The 23,007-nt window shown below is 30.2% G+C and overlaps 1 pseudogene; it reads right to left on the bottom strand.

Annotated features, from left to right (window-relative positions):
• Window positions 1–20,904: 20,904 nt before the first annotated feature.
• LOC149540371 (putative flavin-containing monooxygenase 1 pseudogene) lies at window positions 20,905–21,850 on the bottom strand (annotated as a pseudogene).
• Between the last annotated feature and the right edge of the window lie 1,157 nt (window positions 21,851–23,007).

Genomic DNA, 23,007 nt, shown 5'->3' with positions numbered 1-23,007 from the left:
GATTGCAAAAGCTGCAGAGTTGACCATTACTAAGAACCTTAGTGCTGCCAAATTTTTTTTTTTAGGACTATGTGCGTGATTGAAAAATATTTTGAGAACATACACAGTAGGGGTTCTAGGGATTAGATTCATACTATGACACTATTTTTGTTCATGCGCAAGGTTGCTTTGTCCCTTGACCATTGCTTGTAAATGTTTGCTTGAAATCCCTGATTGTTGTTCTATGTGCCTGATTATTATTTATAAATATGAAATTGATCTTATTTGGTTAAGTGGACTCATCTTGTACCTTTTGTATTATAATAACAACAGTTGAATATGCATGCTTGAGAAGTGGGCTCATCTTGTACCTTTTGTATTATAATAACAACTCCTAATAGGGTTGAGGCTTCTAATAAGGCCTAGTTCCCTAACAATAACAGATAAACTATATAGTTGTAATAGATTCCTAATAGGGTCAATATCTTTCACGAGATACTTTTGATTATGAGATACTAAATGGACTTAATCGTGGAAAAACTCCATAACCTCACAACGTGAAAATGACGTAGACCTTGATCCAATGAAGGCTAAGTGGGCTTAATCATAAAAGAAACTCCATAAGGAAAAACTCCATAACTTCACTATAGTAGAAAGCTAAATGGACTTAATCATGGAAAAACTACATGACCTAGACCTAGACCTTGATAATTAAATGGACTTAATCATGATGAAACTCCATAAGTTCACTATGTGAAAATGACCATAGTGAAATGACCTAGACCTTGATGCAATGAGCACTAAGTGGGGTTAACACTAAATGGGTTGAAATTTAGTGGATTGAATCGTAAAGAAACTCCATAACTTAAACTAAGTAGGCTTTAATCATAGAAGAAACTCCATAATTTCACCTTGTGAACATATAGCCTAGATGTTATGCTATGAGTTATGATCTAGTGTCAATAAGACTAGAGTTTCATAAAGTTTTCTCCTAAATTAGATTAATAAATGATGGATAATATGATAGTTTTATCTATTGATTTAATTGTTCATGTTCAACTAGAAAACAATTTCTTTACCTTCATGAGATGAACACTAAGTGGGCTAAACACTAAATGGGCTAAAATTAAGTGGATTGAATCATGAAATAAACTCCATAAGGAAAAGCTCCATAACTTCACTATAGTGGCAAACTAAATGGACTTAATGGTGGGAAAATTCCATAACTTCACTATGTGAAAATGATTGACAAAATGATGGGAAAATTCCATAACTTAACTAAATGACTGACAAAATCATAGAAAACTACATAACTTCATTAGACCTTGATAACTAAATAGACTTAATTGTGGAAATCTCCATGGACTTAATGATGGGAAAACTCCATAACTTCACTACGTTAAAATGACAAAATCATGAAAAACTACATAACTTCATTATGTGCAAATGACCTCAAATGGCCTAGACATTGATAACGAAACATACTTAATCATGGAAAATTCCATAACTTCACTATTTGAAAATGAACACTAAGGACCTTAAACACTATGGACCTTGATAACTAAATGAATTAAAGCTTGATAACTAAATGTACTTATCCACAGATACAGTGAAATGGACTTAAGTCATGGAAAACTTCATAACTTCTCTATGTGAAAATGACCTAGACCTTGATACAATGAACACTATGGACCTTGATAACAAAATGACTCAGATCTTGATTGCTAGGAAGGCAGGACAATTACATCCCATGTTAGTTGTACTCAAGTTCATTCAAAATTATTTTAAGCTTAAATTAATGTACATACATAACACAAAGCCTAGTATTAAAAAGTAAATTAGGTGATCATCTTTAATGACACAATAAATGAATTAGTTAGTGATAAATAATGATGAATTAGAATATATGACTAGTGGACTAATCATATTAGATTTTAATAACTATAGATTTATAAGTGACAACATGATTTCCTAGTAAAGGTTTTGAAATTATAGAAATTTATTTTCTATATAAGAGGAATTCGCTTATTAGGGCAATATGAATCATGTGTCCTAGGCTTGCAGTAACATGCATCTCATTACTAGATCACAAGATTGGAAAAATATAGAATAAAATATATAATATCAACTTCTAATATAATTTTGAGAAATCATTTCATTGATGGTATAGTGAAATTATTTCATATCGAGGATATAATTGTATTTATTGTGATTTCAATATACTAATTGTTTTATCGAGGCTATATGTAATAATTCGTATTAGTTTTTTTTAACATGTTTCAACAAGTTAAGGATCACTAACCATATTAATATTTCTCAGAATGGATACAAAGTTTAAATGACAATCACTCATCAAACTACCTATGCAAGATGTCCCCAATGAAGGAAATGATTTTTCAAGCGCACAACTAGAGTGGACACCTATTGGACATCATAATGCATTTATGGATTTATGTGCTGCTATCCCTCTTGAGAGATTGTCTCACTTTGTCAAGGGAGAAGGTCTACTGGATGGTATAGAAACAACATTCATACGAAAAGAACATAATGTGATGAACTTGACAAACCCTAATAACCAAGCTACCAAGATGTATTCAAGGTTTGTTTAGATTTAGTATAATAATTAAGCATGCAATATTTTAATTTTTTAAACTTTATTGATTATAAATTGGTATAAATATATTTGTACATGTATATACAGATATCAATGTGCATTTGGACCTGATGATAATAGAAGAAAACCCCAAACAAATATGCAAAGGTTACCAAGGTTTGCAAAGAAAAGGGGTTGTAAAACACACTTTTGTGTTAGAGTTATGTATGGAAGACCAGATATTGCCATCATTACTTATAATGAGTTTAGTCATCAAGATGCTAATGGTGAATTTTGTCATGGAAAGGATGACCCTTCTGGTGATCCAAGGAGTATGGTTGCACCGAGATTGTCAAATGAATATAAATCTTATATTGAGTCATTGTTATTGATGGGTGTGGGGGTTTCCACAATATGTGAGCAACATTATTTGGATCCTAGTCTTACGAAGTTAATGAATAAGAGGGACACATTTCTACTAAGAAAAGATGTAATGAATGCATGCAATAGGGTGCGTTCCCTTCGATCACAAAAAAATGAAAATGATGCCAAAAGTGTAAGTTTATGGCATGCAGAGGAGAAAGACAACTTCTTCTACTATAAAACACCCAATAGTAGAGAAAACATTCCATTTATCATAAGTATTCAAACACCATGGATGCGAGAGATGATGGTGAGATATTCACATAACTCTATTATAGCAATGGATTCCACTTTTTCAACAAACAAATATGCTGTGAGTTTACCAATGTCAACTATATTAATATATTTTAGTTTAGTTCATCTAAAATTTATCTAAAATCTTAATTTATTGATTCCTTCATGTGCAGTATGAGTTATATTCATTACTTGTATTTGATGAACAAGAGGCCAGCGTACCTATTGCATGGGCCATATCTTCAAGAAATAAAATTGATGATGTACATGGGTGGCTAGCAGAAGTTAACAAAAGAGGCAAGCAATGTAAAGATGATTGGCAAGTCAATGCATTCATGACCGATGATGCTAGTGCCGAGATTGAAGCAATTAGGTTTGATTATCCTCCAATTATATTTGATATATAGGTTTTCAAACTATACATTTCATTATTTAAACATATAATTTTAGTTTAATAACTGATTGTGTTTGAATGCTACTTATTAATGCTTATAATGTAACTTGTAGATCATCCTTCAATTGTCGAGTAGTTTTATGTATCTGGCACGTACGTAGGGCATGGTTGAAGAATGTCTACAAGTGAGTCATTTCTACTTAAAATACATGTAAAGTTATATTTGTTAACATCATAGCTTGATATTATCTTTTTTATTATAGGTTTGTAAGCAATAAGGATGTTGCAACAAATATGTTCACTAGACTAGGTGAGATAATGTATGCCATAAGTGATGATGGAGATGTCACTACTCATCTAATAAAAGAATTTATGGATGAATTCAAAGAACAAAAAGAGTTTATTGATTACTTTAGAAAGACTTGGTGTCATGATGAGAGACGCATTGGTAAGATCATATACATTATTCATTACATTATATTTTTATTTTTATTGCTTGGTTCTTTTATTATATATATGCTAAGACATTATCATATTTTTGTCATAGAAATGTGGGCAAAAAACTTTAGAGGTTTCTCCCATGCAAATCAAGATACTAATGCTTCCATAGAGTCATACCACATGCACATCAAGAGTCACCACTTGATCGACTGTTCTAGAAAATGCACAAGGAGAATGGATTGGCTCATTCATGTTCTTCTTCATAGGGTAGAGCCATACTATAAAAATAAGAGATACTTGCAGTTATCTGGGTTTCTAACCAACTTCAAAAAGGAAAGATACTACCTAACTTCTTTAGAGAGATCAAAGAGAATAGCAGATACAGATTGCTACCTATATCACCTTCCTGATACATTTAAAGTTAGAAGTCAAACGATTTCAACCAAATGGTATCTTGTAAGAAATTTTGGACCAAATTTGCAAGTGTGTGATTGTGAGTGGGCAAAAAGAGGTAACACATGCAAACATGTGCTGAAGATTTTAGATCTACTAAAGAGAACCAATATAAACCAGCAAGGTCAAGTGGTTGGTAAGTATCATTTGAGAGTTAATTTTAATTATTTATATTATATAATTGATTATTATATTGTTAAGACCTACTTAAACTGATCTTAAATACAAATGATGTTACTGCATTGGTAGAGGATTACGACAAAGTTGGAGGGAATTTTGGTCATAAAAACTATAACATTGGTAATAAGAATGTGTGTTTACAAGTAAATATTAAATTATTTTATGGATGAAAAAGTTAAGTGATTTTTTTTCCAATTGCAGATGGTTCTACACCTTCAGAAGATCAAGATGTGCTTGGAGTCAACATTGGTGAAGATGAGAGAACTGGTAAGTTTTAATACCAATTTTTTTCTTAAGAAATATATAGTATTTTAAAATAGTATTTTGACTTTACAATTTTATTTTTTTTACTACAGATTGTGTGAGATCATTTGATACTTCTCATGATGAACTTCAAAATTGCATTGATTATGTAAATTCATTTATCCAAAATTTGTCAACTAGAGAAGAATATGAAAAAAAAATATTCATTCAACATGTTGGGAGATTTAGAAATGAGATACATGCATCTCTTGCTTCAAGTTTCAATTTTGAATCAATTCCTGGTTCAGAGAACATGCCTATGAGGCGAAAGAAACCATGGTTTAGTCCAAGCAAAATGTGTAAGCGTCGATTTATTCATAAAAAGAAAAAACCTATGACTCAAAACTTAAGTAAAAGAGTTGATGATCATGAAAATTTTCAATTCCCCTCTATACGTTCTAAAAAGAAAAAGGAAAAAAAAGCCATTAATCGTTCAGGCATAGCAATACAAGGAGAAAGAGTTATTCTGTCGCAACAAGGTGAGTACATTTATTTAAAAGTACTTTATTACTTTCAACATATAGCTCAATACTTGTTATTTTTATTTCATATGTTGAACATGTGTCAATATAGGTTTGGTTGATCAAGGAGAATCTCCACGACGTCGATTGCCTTTCTCTATTGATTTGAACCAAACAATAATAGATGACACACAAGTACTAGATGGTAATTTACTCACTATTAACTATTTTTATTAAAATTGATTACTTAGTTCACATTTCTAATTGCATTTAATGCTTTATCAAATAACCAAGATGTAGTTTGTGGAGATCAACCATCAATGCCAAAGGTTATTCATCCTCAAACATTTCAACAAACTTGTGGAGGTAATGGAATTTTGATTTTTCTTATGTTACATAATGTGATATAGATTATGAGAACAATATTCTGATTTAGAATTTGTTATGATAGAAAAAATAAAAAATTTGAAATTATATTTGAGTTTTTAGTTTATAATTTAATTTTATCTAAATGGATGTGTTAAATGTGCATTGTTGTATTAGATGATCAACAAACTAATCAACAATATGGGTTGCCCTTTTCTATTGATCTTAACCAAAACACAACAAGTGGAGATGGTAAGGAAATTATGAAATGATATTCAATTTTCTAAGACCTTATTTTTAAATGAATTTTATAACTAACTCATTCATTTTGTAGGTATTGATGATATCTATATGGAGGATTATGGCCAATAAATTTTGAGACAATAATTAAAGTCTATAAAACTTTATATAAACGTATTCATGAGTATATTTGTACGGGCACTTTATATGGCTATTTTATAAAGCCTCATAGCTAAAAGATATAAGGGAAGCCTTTTGGGTTTCTTAACAATTTTAATTTAGGGATTACACTTTACACATCTTGAATATTATGAGTAACGAATGAGGGTTTTCTTTTTGGTTCTTTCCCTCAGGAGCTCTTTTTGAACTAGTTTATTTATTATAATATATGGTGATATTCTACTCTTGTTAAGAAAAATAATAACACTCATTGAAATAAACCACTAGTATGTACATGGAAATTCCACCTCTTATTTATTATTTGGGTATAGCTGATCTGAATTATAACCTGAATTTGGGTTTTTATGAACGCGTTTTAATAAAACCATCAAGTCCACCAAAATCGTGGTTAGGTTTTTAGAAGATGAGAAAGGCATTTGGGAATAGGGTTAATCGGGCGACATTGTTCTTTGCATTGTTCTCTGGCGATGGTTGAATAGGGTTTCTCTGCATCACCAACGACTGTGCATTGCATTCCACATGCATATTTACCATAATCATAATTTGACTAAAAATACTGTAAATTTGTATAACTTATTAAAATCCAACTTTGAACATTTACCCATAAAATAATTTTTTTTTACTTGATAAGTTTGTGTTTAGATGATGATTTATTTTCAAAACATGCATGTCATATAATTGATATTCAAATCATTATTGATCCAAATTGGAGTTGCTTCTTTGTGCTCATTCACCATTTCTTTAAATAAAAGATGGTCATTGTACGTTCATATAGTTCACAATCAAATGCTCAAGCATGTAGTATAAAGAAGCATCGTGTGTCATGATCAAATACTCAAGACATTGTGAATGAAGTTTAGATTATAACTGATAACTAAAGAACCATTGATGCAAAATATGATTGCCTTCCCATTTTCCACTTATCGGTTCTATAATTCTTGTGATGAATGAGTACATGTTTAAGGCAAAGTGAATTACATTAGATACCAATTCCTATTGGATAAAAGTATTGTCTATTTCTCCTTGTCTAATTTTTTTAAAAAATGATAATTAATACATTATAATGAAAAAAGGGTGAATGGAAAATATGCCATCTTTTTTTTCAATATTTGAATCAAATATGATGTAATCTTCAATACTATTTTAAAGAAGATCATAATCAATACTATTTAATGTTTATGGTTAAATGTATTATTAAATAGACATCTAAAAAGAGGAGAGGCATTTTTAAAACAAAGGAATGGGTGCAACATGGGCAAACATCAAGAGTCTTGTCAATCCACTCAAATTTTACACACTACTATCTTTGTATATTCTATTTGAGACAATTGCTTAACTCCACTAATAATGTCAATGAAACTATATAGTAACATATAGTAAATTGTTAAACTTTTGTATCATATATATCTTAAAAATCTAAGGGTTGGGCTAATCTCCATCCAAAATGCATTAAAGAAAAAACAAAGTTAAAATATTTAATAGATTATATAATGATTTCAATCAGATTGATTATTAAAATTATGACTTTTATAACCTTTAAAACAATAAAATAATAATAAATATGAAATTAGAAAAAATAATTTAAAAGTTTGAAAATAATTTTAGAAAACTATTTTAATTTTGTTGTATGAATTTGTACAAGCATTAAAATCTAATTTGAATTTTAATGAGTTAGAAAGTATAAAAATTATTTTGTATTAAAAAGTCAGATTTTAAACTTCATTATCTCAAACAACTCACAAACATGCTTTAGCACGAAAATGCATTACTTTATAACATACAGAAAATAATTAATTGATATGGAGTCTAATTACACCACGAAATGAACATTACAAACAAAAGCTACGAAATGAACATTACAAAAAAAAGCTACAAGTGGAAGCTGTGGGAGAGAATGAGTAACTGTCATGTCATACCATGTGGCTTCTAAGGTTTAGTTTCAGGTACTTCCCTCTGTCAGCGGCAGACATGAGTACGATCGCAGAGGTAGGATGGCATGGACGCAGGATGGCATGCCAGCATGAGGAGGCATGAGGATGGGGGTGGGAATACCCAGGCAGTCGATCCTCCTGCCTGGGTAGCCGTTGCCTAACTCATGCACCCCACACAAAATTCGCAGCCCTCTAGGCCACGTGCCATGTCAGGGTGTGATCATTTCATGTGAGGGCAATGTATTAATTGGTGAAGGCTGGTTTAAAACTTAAATCTTTTTTTTCCCTTACCTTTTTGGCCTTTTTCCTAGGCCTGGGCGTACCTTTACTAGGCATATCAGCTACTACGTTTCTTGTAGCTTGGGACACTGTGCAAGGGACGTGCTTGGGGCCTTGTGCCCACGTATGGTAGGGAGACCATGATGGCAGCTAGGGTAGGGGGTAATGGGGATTGAATCTTAGTTAGTATTAGTTGGGATAGATGTAAACTTAGTTTAGATGTATGTTATTTTGAAAAGTTTTAATTTAAATTAGTTTTAGTTTAGAATGTTTTAATTTAAATGTTTTATGGAAACAAATTGGTAAAGTTATATTAGTGTTTAATGATGTTAGGATTTAATAAATTTTTATATTAAAATTAATAAATGGAGTAAGTATTAAAATTGGTATCTTTTTAAATTAAGATAACAAAAACAAATATATACATATATTGGGTTGCTTTGTATTAGATAAAGTGTTAGTCTAAATAATGATAGTTAGTAGACAATGTTTAGGATAGTTTAGATTGTAAATAATATTTAGATTGTATTTTATCATAAAGCTTGATGTTTTTTAAAAATGTTTTAAACATTAGTAATCTATCGGTTTATAGATTTGTTATATCTTATTTAGTTATTTATTTATTTATTTTAATTTAATTTTAGTGGGATTATTATTTGAATTGAAATGTTCTATTTTTTTTTAATAGGTTGTAGATTGAAGCAAATTATTATTGAAATACAGTTTATTTATTTGTATGTAAGACATTATTTTAGTTAGAGGGTGATTTAATTAAAGTCTCGAATAATTAGAGTTATGTTTACATACATTGTTACTAGAAGAATTCAAATATATTTTTTATTAATATTTTGATTTGTTTACGTTATAGTGGACAATAATAAATGTTTAAATCTTTTGAGTGGACCTCACATTTTGACATTAAGTTGTGGAGAAAGGTTATAAAGCTAATTTAATATTTAGTTAAGAGCTATGTGTTAGAAAGGTTAGTATCTTTATTGGGCGATACATTGTCTAAGATAGTGAGCTAGCATGTTTAATCTGTCTTAAAATTAATTGAGATTTATTATAAGTAATTATATTGTTCTTAAATAGAAGTTAGTATTATTGTATCTTAAAATCTTTTAGATTAGTAAAAGTTGAAAAAAAAAATTAAGTTAGATTATTAGATCAAATTTTAAGTGTCTGATAGTTGTCTAATATTGCGAGTTTAAGATAATTTGACTTATTTATTTTAATTATAATAGATTACTTTTAAATTAGAGTAATAACAAAACAAATGTCGAAATCAATGTAACAATGAAAGCTCAGATTTAGCGATCCTTTCTTCTCATTGCTTATAAACTTATATGGAAATGATAGGATATTGTTAGGAGATCTCATACCTATTTCTCATTATGCCTATACATTAACATGTTCAAATAAACATAGTAGTGTGATTAACTGTAAAAGTGGACTTAATTAGTATTGTATCATTAAAAAAAAAAATTTGGTGTGTTTTTTTGCCCCGATATTTTGGGCATGACAACTTGCTATTTGGTGGACATAGCCCAGGGTTTGGGTGAACCACATTAAATCTTGGTGTCTTGTGTTCTTTTATGTGTGATTTATTATTTTTTGATATTGGTTATATTTGCATGTAATTGTTATTTCTGTCTGTGGTTTAATCCTAACAGGATAAATATGATTTTCAATTATATCTCAATCCTATTTAATGGAAGTCTTAGAGTCTTCTTTAATATGTCACAAGGCATAAGATAAGGGCACCCTATCTCTCAATTCCATTTTGTTATAATGGCAGAAGCTTTAGGATGAACTATTCAAAAGGCACGTCAAGAAGATAAAATAATAGGAGTTAGAGTCACTAATAATGTTCCTACAATCACTCATCAACAAATTTCTAATGATACAATATTACTTGGAGATAGTACAAAAGAAGAAGCTAATTAATTTAAACTAATTCTCAATCATACGTAGAAGCCTCGAGTCTAAAAGTGAATGTAGACAAATAAAAAATATTCCTTTTAAATACTAAATCTGTGTTGGAACAAGAAATATGAATAATAGCAGGATTCAAAATTGGAAACTTTTCATGTAAATATTTAGGAATACTATTACATAAAGGAAAAAAGAGTAGCAAACTATGAGATTCAGTTGCATCTAAACTTTGTAGTAAGATGGATAGTTGGAAAGGGATATGTTTATCAATATTGGAAGAGCAATAATGATTAAATCTATACTTTTAGTGATTCATGTATATCAAATTTTAATTTACCTATATTACCTATTATTTAAAGAAAACTAGACTCCAAATTAAGGAACTTTATCTAGCAAATTACATTGGTAAACAAAAAAATGCAATGATCAAGTGTGATATAATTTGTAAACCAATCAATATAGGAGGTCTAGCTATTAAATACAAACAATGGAAAAATAAGGCTATGGGAGAATAATTAGTATGGAATATGTTTCAAAAACCCAAAAAAATGGGCTTCAATATTGTTAAACAAGTGCATATTAAGAACGGACCCAATAAACATTTTCAGATCTAAATATCAGCCTAAGGGGTCTCGCATTTGGAATTTTACAATGACCTATAAAGACATAATAAATGATAAATTAATATATGATATTGGAAGGGGTGAAAATTAACTTTTCTAAGAAGACTCAAGGAGGATATGAACCACTAAATTCTTTGGGTTAGACCCCAATTTTAAGATAATACTGGGACAGATTTGGGGGAGTAAACTATGTTACTATATAAAAAATAATGATAATTCCTCTTTAGGATGTCAATGAAAAATTCTAGAAGGTATGCCCCTAATGGAAGCACATAAATCAAAACTTTTGGATATATTAAAGAATAGACAACTTTCATTAAAGAATAGATAGGGTAAAATTATATGGGGAGGATCCAATAATGGAAAATATAGAGTAAAAGGTTTGCTGGTAGAATTCTGGCAAATAAATGACTACATGACTAAATATATGAGTCAAAAGATGAAAAATTCTAATCACGTGACTAAATGTGATAAAATTATAGAAATATTTTATAATTTATAAGAATAAGTGACTAATAAATGATGAATTTGGTCATTAGATAAAATCACAAGGTTAGACAGAGATAAGTGACTAAATAAATGATCAAATAAATGACTAAATAATTGTTCACTAATTATTAGTCACCCAAACAAATGACTAAATGAATGATAAATAAATTATTTTATCATATTAATATATTATTTAACTATTTTATAACTTTTATTGCTCACTGATTGAGTTTTTATCCTATCAATACATCATTATGAATTAACTACCTCGGATGTCCTCTCAAGTGATATTAAATTTAAACATAAACTCAAAATCATCCCAATTTGCACTCAAAGTTCTCAATCTATCTATAAACTCATGAAGAAAATAGAAACCCTCCACACACTTAAAAGAAAAATCCATGTCTATCTCTATGTATCAAAAAGATTAATTATCAATTAAGTATTTTATAATATCAACATATAATTAATATTAATCACATTAACACCATATAACTAATTTTATAAAATATGATGTTATTTTATTATCCTTAAATTTATATATTTTCGTTATGGGTGAAATCCTGTAATTTTGGTTCATGTGTGCATGTTTTGTCCATTTACCCCTTAGAATGGATGTTGCTCAAAAACTAATCTATTATTTATTACTTGTTTTACTTTTCAAAAGAAACCGCATACCAAGATGAACCTCCCATGTAATAAAATAAATAAGGATAAGATTTATTGTTATGTTATAGCATCTTTGTAGAATCGACAAAGGTAATTACGTTGCTACTCTAGAGTACATCATGATAGCTTAGTTTATTAGTCTATCTTTGTTAAATCCAAATTGTTAGAGTTAATTAGTTTTGATATAATCAATAATACAAATTACTCTTTACTAAATTATAGTAATATCTTACTAATATAATCAATCTATATATAATGAAATTATTCTAATTTATATAATGAGATTAGTCATGATATATACAATATTTATAACTTAAAATCCTTGATGAGATTATCTTTCTAACTATAATTATTTATTATGTTAATATTTGTCTAGAATTTTTTTATTTTTTTTTTATAAAATATTATTTATTAGCCTAGGGCACAACCCACTGGAAGTTTCTCATGCTAAATTTAGGCATCCATCTTTTAATTTGGTGTTGTTGGTAAACTTACCCCGTGGTCAATTTATCAAACGCACAAAATCTAAATGCTTCTCTATAACTTACCTTCAATGGGGTCTGCATTACATTTTTTTTAACATAACATCCACGGGAACTATTCATTTCCTTTACTCTAATTTCAACCTTTGCAGGCTCACACAACTCTTGAGGAGTAGGGAGTGTATTATTATAGGCCTTAAAGAGGAGAAAATATGGAAGCATAGATAAGGTATGCAAACTATTTAACTTAAGGCTTGAAATAGACATTGTCTCATAGAACACCATAATTACAAGATGTGCTAAATATGGAAGTGCATATACAAGATATGTAGACTATATTATAGGATTTCTTAGGAAATGTGTCCACGTGAATTATCCTGAATGCAAAATATTTACAAAGTGGATTTGTTGAATAGGCTTTAGCAAATTTCAAGCAAATGCAAATGGTAGGTGCAAAATCAAACTCCATAACTATTGTCGATATCCTCCTTTCCTATATGAATAGGGGAGCTCTAGAACAAAGCATAGACATTGATCAAATGATAAAAGGTAGATTTTTTTTAGATGTTGTAGTTGCAACTCCTCCTATAAATGTATGCAAACATGTGGAACCAAAGCCCATACATGTGAATCGTATGATGAAATGGCTACCAAAAATGTGATCTTGTGGAATGCCATGATTGTAGATTATGTGCATAATAGATTTTTTGACAAGGATTTAAAAGGTTTCAAACAATTGAGAGTTGGCAAAAGTATAGATACCATCCTCCTTGTATGTATCCTCCCAATCATTGCTCGATTTGAGGTTAATGGTTACCAAAACATAACATCACATCTATAGAAGATGTTATAACTCTCAAAATTTTCACATAAAATAAATGGACATGTATAATTCAAACCGTCGTGCTTATTATACAAAATTTATCTTGGACATTTAATTTTTATGCATGGTGTTACATGTTTGGCAGAAAAAATCAATATATTATGCAAGTTTAAAAACCTATTACCTTGTATTGAATATTCCAAACCCATTCACTTATTCTTTAGATGACGAAGCTTCACATACATCTCTAATAATTGACCTTGATTCTCAAATAAATTTTTTTAGTTATTTTCTTTAATAGGAGATAAGCCTATTAAGCATTCTTAATTCATTATTTCCAGAATTTCTTGAAGTACCTAGTCAAATGTGGAAATTATACATGATAACTTATAGAAAGTTTTTTTAACTTCAATCTATGTACATTACCATAGAAAACACATCTCTTGGCAATGGTAGAAATCCTTTCACAACTCTCTTCTTTCCATAATAGTTTATATTAAATGTGTCCTTTCACTTTGAATATTATGCATGAGTTTTATTTGATGCTCCATCAAACTTCAATAGAGAGAAAACATCACTACATTGGATTATGATGCAATCATTTTCATGGGATCATAAATGGAAGAATAGATCACTGTCCAACAAAAAAATTCCACAAATCCTCATAGATCATATGGGTTCTCCAAGCACAATGAAACCATGTTTTATATCTTCACAATTGAAGATAGAAAGAAAGTTACACGGGCAAAAAACATGTCATGTATGACATGCTTTCAATCTTTTCCACTACTTAGTTTGACCATTCTAACAATATTATTTATGATATCCATACTTAGTGGCTACTTTTCTTTGTAGTACCAAAATAATTTGAATCTCCTTCTCTACTTCATTTGTAGCTCTTTCAAAATGAGAAATATAGGTTATTATATGTTCACAAGAACCTACGAGTATTCATTATAGGTCGAGAGGGTAAACTTGATTCAAGTCCATAACACACTTCTTTGAGGGATTGTGTGTCTAGAATGAGAGGTTATGTGTATGTTGGTTTAGGGCTTATCAGTGTGTTCAATTGGGTTATTTCCCTTGGATTTCTCTTGGCATGGTTTATTGGGTAAGAAATCAATTAAATCACATAATTTTTTTTGTGGTTTACCCTTTTTGGAGTTTTAATTTTTTGTGTCATTGGTGTTTATTCTAGAATATTCTCTTTATACCTTTATTGAGTAGAATTTGTTGAGATTCTCCCTTATTTTTTATGGTGTTTGTAGGGACCTATTTAATCTTATTAGCTGTTTGCTTGAGCCAAAAACTATAAGTAATTAAAGCTTCAATATAGAATGGCATCAAGCAATAATCATACAAAACAATGGTCTTTAATAAGGTGTGATTAATGATGATTACTTGATGATGACCTCAATCTATCGTAATTTAAAAACAATATTGAATTATATAGTCTTTTTTGATAATTACAGTGTTTAGGAGCTTCCAATGTATGTAGATGAAAATGATGATTACTCTAGTTTTTTTGGCTTGTTGCTCAAGAAAAACTAGCTATGGATATCTTTTTCAGCAATTATAATTGTACTCATACAAAAGAAAGAAACTCATTTGTTCTCTAATAAGGTTGCTTAAAAGATAAAATTTGTCCAGTCACAAAGAAAAATCCAATTGACTTCACTTGCAGAAGATCAAGCTATAAGTTGAAAGTTTAGTTATTAGTTTAGAACTTTAGAGTTTATAACATACAATTCTAGGATTATTGGCTAAATTTTACCCTTAGCTCAATATCAACTACAACTATAGCTCTATAGATACAACAAAATGAAAATTTCCAACCGGCACTCAAATTATAGGAACAACATACAAATAGATGGACACGAGTTTTATCTAGATTTATAATTCTAAAATATTTCAAGCAAGATACCGAGTAGATATAAAATAAAATTAAAAATTGAAGGGATGAAAACCATATCCAAACTCAATCAAATGGATCAAGGTGATAAGAAATCCAATTTTTTTCAAACCTCCTTAAAATCAAGAAAGCTAAGGAGGGGATTAGAAAAATTTAAGATGGTATCTGAGCAGTTCATAATTGAGATGATATTAAAGACATATTTTTGTAGTTCTATTAAGAAATTTTCACTATAGAGGACTTGGATCCAAATTGCATAAATGCTAAGAATTTGTGTCAATCAGTCTTCTCCATCAAGATTTCAATATTTGTTGTTTCTTTTCTTGAAAATATATATTTCCTTAACTCAATTCCAATCTTCTATTAATTCTTTCCAAAATGGTGAAAGCCCTATAGATGATGGTCTCCTAGCAAAATTTTAGAAAGAAAATTTGATGTGGATCAGTAAATGTCTCCTTAAAGTGCATGCAAAGGCTCAACAAAATCACTCATTGGTAAAGACATTAATAGAGGTATCATTAAACTTCTTCCAAATAATGGTGATAAAGTTGTGATTCTTTTTATGCCTTTGATGAGTAGAATTTACTATGATTGTCCCCTATTTTTTATGGTGTTTGTAGGGACCAATTTAATCTTATTGGGTGCTTTCTTGAGCCACCAACTATAAGCAATTACAGCTTCAATATAGAAGGCCATTGTTATGTACTAGTTTAACAATTTCAACTACTTTTAAAATGTTGCCACATCATTACGTGTACTAGTTTCTTGAATTTGTTGTTATTTTAAAGCTTACTTGATCAACATAACTTTTTCTTAATGCATATAATATATAACAACATATTTTCAATAGTGAGAACATCTTCATGCACTCAATGACCAAAAAGCTAGGAATATTCATTATTTGAGTGAGAGACAAGGAATCTAACTTTTAATTGGAAGAAGAATGACACCTATACACTTAGAAATCCACATTTCAAGCTTGGATCTATCTGATTTCTTTACACACAAACAATGTATATAAATACGACCATTGATATCAATCCTATGATGACTTTTCAAGTGGGCTTGCACACCTACATAAGTGTATCAAAGGGATCAAACAATACATATTCTCTTGGCTATCACTAATAACACTATGGTCTACAACAAAAATAATACATGAGATTAGCCAGTAGATTAAATATATGCGAGTACTACCTCAGAGTATTTCACAAAGACTAGAAGTTGAGAACCTATGGATACAATGCCTATTGTCAATTTAATTTGCAACATATTTATAAACATATAATATCTAGTACATGATCACTGCACTAGGGGTATCGACTAAATAACTATTATCAATAGTATATATATGAAAAAAATATTGCCATCCTAGTAATAACTGCCATGGCTGAGGGAATACTCATTAGACTTAGAGATAAAATGAAGTCATAAGAAAAGTATCAAATAGGGTGGTGAAGAAAAATTATTACAATTGAAGAGAGTAGAAAAGTCAATCAAGTCATATGAGACAATATTTCTAATTTCTCAAGTTGTTTGTTTAATCACAATGTCTAATTGCACACACTTCCTTGATTGAACACAATCCTCTTGACTAATTAGATCTTCATTTCTTGGACCAATTGCATTCTACTCTTATTGCCTGTGACAACAACTCACCAACAACCCAAATACTATATTTCTTGACTCCTGTCAAGATTCACTTCTCTTTATGAAGGTGTTGTACATACCCATGCCCCACTGGAACATAAACTCCTTCACCAACATAATCACCTAATTGAACTATGATTGTCCCCTCTATCAACCTCTTTCATTAGACACTTTCCTTAAACAAATAAACTCATGCCTTGGATTCTTGAACCTAAAAAATTCATAAGAATATCCTCTTACTACATTCTATATACTAACCAACCCTTATAACTGGCTCTCTTTAATGCTTTGTTCCTTGTACCCTGTCTAAGACAACAACCAATTATATCTACAACAAATACAATCATAATAGCCAACATTAATTAGGTGACCATGGCCTTGTACACTCTTGGACATATATTACACTTCCTCTCACATTCCATTATGTCTTTATATATTTTCCAAACTATTATAATGTTGAAATCCATTTCCAAACCAACATAGCACTGCAAGAGACACAATCTGAGACAATGTTTTCAAAGTTCTCTCCAATTAAAGAAATGTTCAAACTTGTGCAAGGTTCATTTCAACCTTAAAGACACACAATATAAAAGTTTCCTATCTATCAACCATGTTTGGTGGCTTCATCCACGTCATTTATGGTGAAACTATAATTTAATTAACTTGCTGGCTATCCTAAGGGTTTTAAATCCGATTTCACTAAAATTAAGATATCTTGCTCAATAATTAATGAAATTAAGTGATTCAAAAGAAAAATTAAAGTATATTAAAACCTTAATTGTATTCAATCAGTTACATAACCACACACTAATTATATAATATGACATAATGTTTGTGATCAGACTATTATCGAGAAAAAAATTGAAATCAATAGAAATCCTTTCTTTACTAATGTAAAACTCAATACATTGACCCAATGCTGAGTGTTTGAGATTTACAAATATAATTACAACCTTTCCTTCCAAGGAAACTAAATAATAACTCTTGACCAATCATATAGCCACCTCTTGGTTGGTCGATTGTGATTACCTTTAATAATCATTACTATCATACGATTCCTCTTGACAAGTTTGTTCCTTCCTTGAACTAAGTAACCCATAAACATTCCTACTACATTAAATTAGTTACATAAGACCTAATGAAATACACATCATAATTATCTCCTAATCCAACTCTTAATCCCATTACATGACCTTTTAGGCCTTATGTTTCCATTATGGCAACATTTGACAATTTTCTTACAATTGACTCGACATGATCAAATATACATTATGATGAATTTAGTTGACAATAGGATTTTGATACACTCATGTTCAAAAATTTAGTAGTAGATATAGATAGATAATCTATTGAATGCTTAAATATGCCTATTGTATATCTTGCAAATAACTATCACAATTCTACAACTTAGTAGATTTGTTACAAGTTATATACATAATGTAAAACTAGCTCACTTGAACATCTAACAAAGATGTCACCATGCAAGGTTATATGATTATATAATTATTGTATTAGCCAATGGGGTATAAAATGACATCTAACCTTTCCTCCAATTCTAATTTAGTTTATGATAGATGGAATATATTTTCTACCCTTTTGAACCTTGGATTAGTGAATTTTTTTATGAGGAACTACTTAAATTATTCTACAAGGTACTTCTAAAGAAGCTATACACAAAGATAGTTTGGAAGTTGCACTGGAAGAAGCCAATGCAAGAGTAGAAGCTGCAAAATAGGAAATAAAGAAATAAATTTATGCATTAGGTTAATCTCAATCCAAACTTTAGCAATAGTTGAACTCAAATGTTGCCAAGGGTTGCTTTTTTGTAACAACACTAGAATCTAATTATTGAGAAATTGGCTACATAATCCAAGATGGTGCTTGCAAATTAGGATTATATTGACTTGGTTGTACAAGTTGATAGGTTTGTATAAACTTCTATCGAGGAAGAAACTACCCATATTGTTGAGGAAGTCAATGGTGTTTGCTACATAAAATTTTGTTCTCTTATTATCCATGATAGGCCACAAAGTTATAATTGAAGCATAACATAACAATAACCTACAATTTAATTACCAACATATGACAATCATTGCCCACACTAATCAAAATAAAAATGTCTAATTTTAACAATACTCAATGACAACCAAATTTGGGCAAATGTGGAAAAAAAAGTCATAACGATAGGAATTGTATAAGATAGACTATGTTAATATTATTGGGCCTTGTATTTTTCTCTAAGAAATAACACTATAGTGTAGTAGTCCACCAAATTCAGTCTTTTTATCAGTCCCTTCCACCATAGGTGGGGACTTATATTTTCACCCTACTTGTACATTAAATCTTATCTAGGAAACTATGACATTTGTAAAAGTTTCTCATAAAATATGCTTACAAATAAAATTTCCCATCTATTATCAATTTTAGGCTCAATATTCCCATTTTTTCATTGGTTGAAGGATTTATTCTAGGCAATCTTTTCCTTTTCCTCCACCAAATTTTTTGCACTAAATAGGAACTAGAGGATGTGGCAAGCAGTGGAAACTGAATAATGTGTTGTAGCCGAGTCCCCTCTGAAGACTTCATACGTGGCTTGAGTATGTAACTTCTATTCACCCAATACTACAACCCAACGTAAATTTGTAGTCAAGATGTGGTCTTTGTTTTTAACATTGTTGTCTGCTGCCCTGAAAAATCCACTGTGTGCATATCCTGTTGTTCTTACATTAATTTTACCCAATATGTCAAACAATCCATGCACCTACCCAATGAGTGATTTCTCTATATGGGATAAAATAGCTTCATTTATTCTCCGAGAATTTTGATCCCCCCAATTCCCATATTATTCTCAAAAGGCTATCATTTTGATTTATGCAATCCCACTATAGATAAATCTTTTCTCTTGGGAAGAAAGGAAAGCCAGGTTTTGTCTCATTAGAGAATTTTAGAAAATGACCAACTGGGTTGTGTCTTCTTTGCCCTTGAATGTGCTATACAAGCTTGGCATTTATGTGGTAAAGATATGGTGGAAAGGTTGATGTTGGTTTCTTAATACCTATTTTTTCAGTTACAAGCCCAAGTTTGGCTATTATTGGTTTGTTCCTCTTTTGCCTATGGTGATAGCCTTAAATTTTTGGTGGCACTTGCTGTCCTCTCAAGTCATTTGGTATCGCAAGCTCCAAACTACATGGTCGACTGTTATTCAACTCAATCTGGCTCATTATGTTTGTTGTATATTTTCTAAGGTTTTTTGTTTGACTCTCGCCAATGGCATTTTGGTATTCTAGGCACACTTACCCTTTATTTCTATACTTATGGTAACCTCTCCCTAGATACCAAAATTCTCACATGCCCTGCTGGTATACCTCAAGGTAAACAAAGTTTTAGGTAAACAAGTGAACAATCTCAATGATCAACTCAAAGCTCTTGAAGTAAAAAGTGAAAATATGGATGGTAAGATTGATAAGATTTCTCAAGTCTCCCCTAAACTATATTCTCTCAGCAATACCCATGCTTCAAGAGGAATATTGATTCTCTCCTCATCTTCTTTCCTATATGATGTTCTATTGAGCTAACTTGTCATTTGTTATTGATCAGCCACTGTTGATCTTGTGTTGTGTTATTGTAATATGTACTATTGTGTGCAATGTTTTTTTATCCTTTTCAACAGAACTTTCAATATACATAAATGATTGAACCTCAATACAAATATCTTGACCAATAGTAAATCTTATACAAGGAATTTTATTATTAGAGATCATAGAATTTATTGATTAAAATTAAATAGCAATATTGAATTACAACATAGTTTTTCATAGGCATAAAAGGAGGAAATACATCATAATTTGAAAATGATTCCTAGACCTACATGTAATCAAGATTACTGTATGGAGAATAGTTCCTGAAACCATTATTTATTTTTTGAATGGTTTCAATCCCATGTCTTTGCAAAGATTTTCATTGTCTGATATCTAAAAAGTGACATGACATGTTTTTCAATAGAAGGGTACAATTTCTCCTGCCTATTTATGTATGCTTCCATGTCCTTGAAACTTGGTATCACAAATTTGGCTGTTAGAAAATAAACCAACCATTGAGATCAGGTCTAAGAAAAATGAAGATTTGATAGACTTTTTGGATAGCCTATGGTTATCATTTGAGGGATTTTTGGATAAATGAGACCTCTGTGTACAAAAGATAATTGTTTCAAGCTTTAAGGGCTTCAAATATATCAACTAGATCTCTAGACAACTGCATAGAAGAAAATAGTCATGGTGCTAATACAATCCTATACAAATGTACTACATTCTTTGTTTTGTTAAGAACATCTACAAAATTCTTTGGAAGCAAAATCCTCAATTTGTTTTCCCCATCATAGCCAATACCCAATACCACCACTTTAGCCTCCACCTCTATTATATCATCTATTATATTCCCCTTCTTTGAGAAACTCCAAGTTGATGCTTTTCTAAATTGGGTAAGGCCTTCCTTTGCTTTTGAAAATAATTTTTCTAAAGTATTGCAATTTTACAAGCCCAAACTTTCTCAAAGTCATAACCTGGAACAAGCCCAAACTTTCTCAAGGGAAATTTCCAAAATAGGTAAGACTCTGCAAACTTGGACACGACCCATCTCTACAAAATGAGAAAAGTGAATGATACAAAAATAAAACAATAGCGAATAAGAGAATTGTACCAATGGTCCATATAGGTGAGATATTGACCTCAGTGGGAAACCCCTATTAGGTTTTTCAAGTAAAAATTGGGTGAAATGAGTACCATACAAATATACAAAGGGCTTTACCCAACATTTATGATCATCGAGAACTATCCAATGCACTATTCTAAAAATCATTGTGTAGGATTTCCCACTATCTCCTTCCAAAGAAATATATCCATCAGTCCATCCACTCAAATAAAAAGAAAAGAATACAATATATGAATCTCACATAGGTCTAAGTAGACCTTGATTTTCCTCAGCAAATTCCAACTCTAATTTTTGTAATCCAATAACTAAAACAATTTTTTCCTTTTAAAGCTCATAGGGACATGTTTTGTTTTAGGCAAAGTAATCTATAGTATGCAAAACTTTTCCTTCAAATACTTTTGGCCCTTTGTTGAGGAAATGATGGGATTTTTAGCACATTTCCATATCTTCCAATGTGCATAACCATGAAAACAAAATGATGTTGTATGCACCCTAAAATGGTTGCCATGACTATGGGCCCCCATTATTCAATTTATCAAATTTCATGAGTCAATGATTTGCAATATTTTATTAAATCAATTCATATCAAATTTTTTGATCAAATTGTAATTAATTCAATTATTTCAACATTTCCTAAGGTTTGATCATTTTATCCTAAGTCTTATTTAATTAAAATAAAACCTCTCTTTTAATTAAATAATTATTCCACATTTAATTAATTAAGAAAAAAACCCCTCTTTTAATTTAATTAAATATTTCCTATTTAATTAAAAGAACTTGCTCCCTTTTGATTAAATAAAATCCCACTTGAAAAAGGAAATAAAATAAATAAAAACTAAATAAATTCTTTTTTGCTCTATACTTAAATGCACATATTTCTAAGTGGGATTCCATTTAATTTTCCTTCTCTTTTCTCATTGGTGAAATTTTGTCTCACATGGATCATTCTTTCTCCGCCCTTGATTAAATCTTATTGCCTCTTAATCTTAATCGTCCATTCTTCTTTATAAGGGAGAGCCCTCTCCTCATTTTTGACATCCACAATTACGCTATTGTTATGTTGCAAGTTTGGAGAGAGATTTTTGGAGGAGTTTGAGCATTAAAGCTTTTTTTGTGGAGAACTTCTATCTTCTTGTCTTCTTCTCTCATGCATCCATGGCTTCCATCATCATGATCTATTCTTGCATTTTCATATTAGCTTAGATCCATATTTTATTTCAAAGATTAATCTTGCATTGTTATTTCCTTTCATAGATTAGA

Source organism: Cupressus sempervirens, chromosome 9 (genome assembly GCF_028749045.1).
Source record: "Cupressus sempervirens isolate cs-2001-9-10 chromosome 9, ASM2874904v1, whole genome shotgun sequence".
Classification (NCBI taxonomy): Eukaryota; Viridiplantae; Streptophyta; class Pinopsida; order Cupressales; family Cupressaceae; genus Cupressus; species Cupressus sempervirens.
Note: the sequence above shows the minus strand (reverse complement) of the source record. Positions and strands in the feature narration are given on the sequence as shown.